The following is a 5290-nucleotide window of genomic DNA, read 5'->3' on the forward strand; positions in this document are numbered from 1 at the left end:
TGGCCATCCCTCCTGGGGGATAATTTCTCACTTTCTGTCTCTCTGTCTCTCTCTGTCTGTCTGGCGAGTGCATGCACCCTGTAGCAAAAACTTCTCCAAAAAAAAAAAAAGCAAACCAGAGTGAAGTTACCAGTCATTAAACCAATGACACTGGGAAAGCTGGCAAAATATTTAGAAAGAAATCACCCTCCAAAATACAGATCCAAGAAAATATTAATTAAAGTACTGACTATAAACCTGGGGCCATAAAATTTAGGAGAAAATATAAATTGAATATTAACTAATCAAAGAGCTATGCCTTCAATGGCAAAACTATTCCAGAACAGTTTTAATAAAAATATTTAATTGAGTTGAATTACTGAAATTAGTTTCCATGGTAACATTTGGAAATTACTATTTGTTCTGTTTAGCTTTATCTAAAGTTGTAATTTTAGAATGGTTTTGTTTTTATTAATTTAGATATAGCTCTTGAAAAAGACTGACTATAAAAGTCAGGGTATAATGCATGAAGTAAACTATTCTCTTCTCATTTTTAGTGATGATGGTAATGATAATAGTCATCAACTTCTAATGAGCAGGTATAAAACATTACTCATTGTTCACATTTCAGGGCATCGACAAAAGAAGTTAGTTACTTTCAAACAAAAGGTTATCTTAAATAGGTAGCATAACTTCTTTTAACAATATTTGATCGAATTGCTTGACTTTGTAGATGTAGCCCTATTGTTTCTTTAGTGCTAATGTACCTTGGTATGGAGTTTCCTGGAATCTTTGCTTTGCCTTCTCCTCCCCTCTTCTCTCTCTTATAAGTCTCTTGACATTTCTCTTTCTTGCCATTTGGTTTTCTTTAGCAGTGTTTGTTAAGTACCAGGTTGTGCCAGACACTTTATTTAGTTCCAGTTCTTCATCCTCTACCCTCTCCCTAATAGGCAAAGGATAACATGGGAGAAAATTCATAGTAGGTATAATTATAGGTGGCAGTAAGATAGAAGTAGTGAAACTAAGATGTTTAATATAAATGTTGCATGATATTTTATGTAGGAAGATTTGGTATATTATGACCTTGTTTCAGGATAACAGAAATAGGTTTTTAGTGAGCTTTCTAGCTAAACTGTATCATGATTTTTAATATTCTCTTAAAACATTTGGTCAGAAGGAATAGTCTAAAGAGTCTGCCCAAAGGGTCCATTTTGAAAATGCAGTCTTTGTTTTTCTAACTTTTATTTATTTATTTTGTCTATGAGATAGAGAGAGAGAGAGAGAAAGAGAGAGTGAGAGAGAGAGGCAGAGAGAACACTCCCAACAGGGCCTTTTTTTTTTTTTTTGAGAGAGAGGTTTTTTGCTATAGGGCGTGTGTGTGCACCAGAAAGACAGAGAGAGAGACAGAGAGATAGAAAGCGAGAAATCACCCCCCCAGGGGGATGGCCACGCCACAATCCCTTCTCCTCCATTCTCCTCTCAGGATCTTGGGCACGCATGCACATGCGCCCAGCGTGAGCTCACACCACCGGATCCAGGAGTCAAACTGTGGTCAGCTACACGGGAGTTCAGCGACATGTGCTAACTGCTGGTCCCCTAACAGGGTCTTAACACTACAGTCTACCCCCAGATTCATCCCAGGAATATGCGCATGCATGTGCCTAGCATACTCGGGAAGATCTCTAGATGTGAATGTGGAGCCTTCCCATGTGGGTCAGCTTCACAGGACATTGTGGTCTGCATCTGCATCACGATCTGGTCTTGAGAATTCATTCTTCATGACTCCTATAAGATTATATATTCAGTTAATAAGTCAAAATAGTATTATGTCACTCTATTGTGGAAAATGATGTTCCAATTTTATTTAACATCCTATAAAACAAATACTTTTAGGGACCAGCAGGGTTAGCGTAATGGCTATGTCGCTGGACTCCCACGTAGTCAACCGCGGTTTGCGTCCTGGACCCGGTGGCTTAAAACTCATGCTGGGCGCGTGTGCGTGCATGCCCAAGATCCCGAGAAGAGAATGGAGGAGAAGGGATTGCAGCGTGGCCATCCCCTCTGGGGAGTGATTTCTCGCTTTCTGTCTCTGTCTATCTCTGTCTGTCTGGTGAGCGCACGTGCCCTATAGTGAAAACCTCTTCACACACACACACACACAAATACTTTTAAATCATATATACTCTAGCATATTCTTCCACATTAATCAGGCACTTATCAGGATGTTGGAGAGTCAGATAACAGAACCGTTTAATCTGTTAAAAACAATTATATTTTTCTTTTTTAGTTTTTTTCCTTTTTTTTTTTTGCCATAAGGCACATGTGTTCATGGGAGAGAGATAGAGAGAGACAATGAGAAAGTGAGAAATCACCCCACAGGGGAATGGCCATGCTCCAATCCCTTCTCCTCTATTCTCCTCTTGGGATCCTGGGCACATTTGCAAATGTGCCAGGCATGATTTTCAAGCAGTCAGGTCTGAGACGCAAACTGCTTGAACACAGGAAAGATCAGTGCCTTTGCGACCATGCCTCCTGCTGGCCCCAGCATTTAGTTTTCTTGGTTATCAGTAATTTATTTAATGTATTTTTTTTCACTTTAATGCAATGCGTTTCCTAAAGATATTGGGTTGTCAGGAAAGTCATGACACATTATTGCATAGAAGAACAGAAAAATGTGTCATGACTTTCCCAATGACTTAATATTTTACAATTGTTATTTAATTCTTCAAAAAGCAACCTAACTATGAAGGAAACATGCTACCTATGTTTTATATATTCCATGTGATTTTTAAGGTATCCATGGAAAATCTCTGAATTTCTATTTTTTCCATGATAGTACTGAGATAATAATTGTTATTTACAGTCTAATAGTAATTCAAAATCAGCATACCATAAAGCATTAGCTTGCCTTTCAGATTTAATTAACAGTACTGTTCAATTAATTGAGTTATTACTTAACTTGAGAAAAATGTCTACTGCATGTTGTAAAAAACTTTTCTACTAATTAACACATCCTCGTTTTTTCAGGATTCATAATATTGTTGTGGCATTCAAGTGCAGTGTTAGTTGCAATTAATTTAACTTTTCTGTTTTCCCTTGAGTACAACTGTTGTAAATGATTCCTTTTCTGAAGCTTATATAGCAAATCTATAATATTTCGATTCAGTATTTCTATTGAGATATAATTCAGAGACACTAACTCTTTTAAAGTGTTTATTCTATGGTTTTCTATTATTCACAGATCTGTTCAACTCCATATACAGTTATAACACATTTGGTTTATCTATTCATCAGCTGATAGTCATTTAAGTTTTGACCTTTTGACTATTATATATCATGGTACTATAAACATTCATATACAATTGTTGAATGGATATATGTTTTCAGTCCTCTTGGGTGTATATTTAAGGGTAGAATTGCTGGGCCCCATGGTAACATTATGTGTAAAATTGTAAGGAAGGGCCAGAGTGACTACACCTTTTTATGTTCCCATCACTACTATAAGAGAGTTCCGATTTCTCCACATCTTTACCAATACTTGCTGCTATCTGTTTTTTATTTTATTTATTTATTCATTTATTTTTTAAATTTCACCATAGAGAGACAGAGAAAGAGAGAGAGAATGGGAGTGTTCAGCACCATAACCACCACGCCACCTGCTGATCGCTGATACCTATTTTTTTAAGCAGTCATCCTAGAGGAAAATGTATAGCTTTGGATTCCATTTCCCTAATTAGTAATGTTGGGTAGCTTTATGTGTGCCTATTAGCCCTTTGTATATCTTCTTTAGAAAAAAGTTTATTTAAATATCTAGTCCTTTTTCTTTTGTTTGTCTTGTCCCTTCTAGGAATTTTGTAGTTTTATCTTTTTACATTTAGGTCTTTGATCCAGTTAACTTTAAGTTAACTTTGAGTTAACTTTTCTGTGTGGTATGAGATAAGAGTTCACCTTCATTCCTTTGTATTTTTTGTTAAGATTCTTATTCCTCCCTTATTTTGTTTTTAAGCACCTTGTGAGTACATTGGGTCTAATAAGGTAATGGAAGATTATTTTCTTATTTTAACATCATCTGACAAACAGTTTTAATTCCATTCACAGCCTCAGTTTATGCTTGCCATATAACAAAGTTTCCAGGTATTAGGACATAGATACCTTTGGAATAAGGGAGTGTTACCCTGCACCATCTTTAAACTACTCTCTGAAAAGCAACATTTAATGCAATAATCATGGTTTAAAGATGCTAAACAGGGCTGACCTGGTAGCACAAAAGTTAAGTGCTTTGCATAAAAACCCAGAACACACATGACTGACTATGGTTTGAATCCTAGCTTCAGCAACTTGAAAAACATGCAAAGTGCACATGCATGCATGCCCCAAATCCTGACAGGATGGAGAAATTGAGGAAAAAGATTATAGAATGATCATACCCCATTAAGTATTGCTTTGTTTCTGACTCTCTTTCTCTCTCTCTCTTGCTTACTCTCTCTGGTGAATACATACACCTGGCAATTAAAAAGGAAAATGATGTCTAAGCCCAGCTAAACATATGTTTACATAATTTTTGACATACAAGGGTCATTCACCATTTTAGGATATTTAATCCTGATTAATTTAAAATGACTCATCTATTGTAACAACTTACAATCTTAATTGCTGCAAAAACTTTTTCTTGCTTTTGCATTTCAAATTCAAGTGGAAGATTCACCTTTCTTCTTCGCAAGGACTCATTTAACCTCAGTCTCAGTGTTTTCATTTGTAAAATATTATCAATAACAATTATCATATAGAGTGTGTCAAAGATTAATTATGTTAATATGTTAAAGAATTTAGAACTATTTACATTGTAGCTGTTCAATATTATGCAAATATTATTTTCTTGTTATTATTATTTGTCTGGACAGAACTTTTAATAGGTACCTGCTTAGCCTTTAGGAATAACCAATAGAGGAACTGCCATTTATTTTCATTACTTGTGACAAATGTTTCCATAAATTTTTAAAATAAAGATATAATTGTAATTCTATTCTTTCATCATCATTAGTATATTTGGCCATATACCCCTTAAGGTAAAAATCAAAATAAAATTTTTTATGAATTTATTAAGGAAGTTTATAACTTAAATTTCTTGAACACTTTATTCTCATCACTAAACCTAGTTGAGTCTTTACCTTTAAGCTATCTCCGTTAACTTAGTGTCTAATTGTAAAGATGATAATTCAGGTAGCAACTTTGAATTTGCATATTTTAGCATATTTTAAAATCTAAGAAAAGTTTTGTTAGAAATTAATAAATAAATTTACATATATATAAT

General features: G+C 34.9%; 1 protein-coding gene across 1 annotated transcript in view; it reads left to right on the forward strand.

Annotated features, from left to right (window-relative positions):
• Window positions 1-5290, forward strand: part of PCDH11X (protocadherin 11 X-linked) — a 779107-nt gene that overhangs the window by 659491 nt on the left and 114326 nt on the right.

This window comes from Tupaia chinensis, unplaced genomic scaffold (genome assembly GCF_000334495.1).
Source record: "Tupaia chinensis unplaced genomic scaffold, TupChi_1.0 Scaffold000005_2, whole genome shotgun sequence".
In the NCBI taxonomy this organism is placed as follows: domain Eukaryota; kingdom Metazoa; phylum Chordata; class Mammalia; order Scandentia; family Tupaiidae; genus Tupaia; species Tupaia belangeri.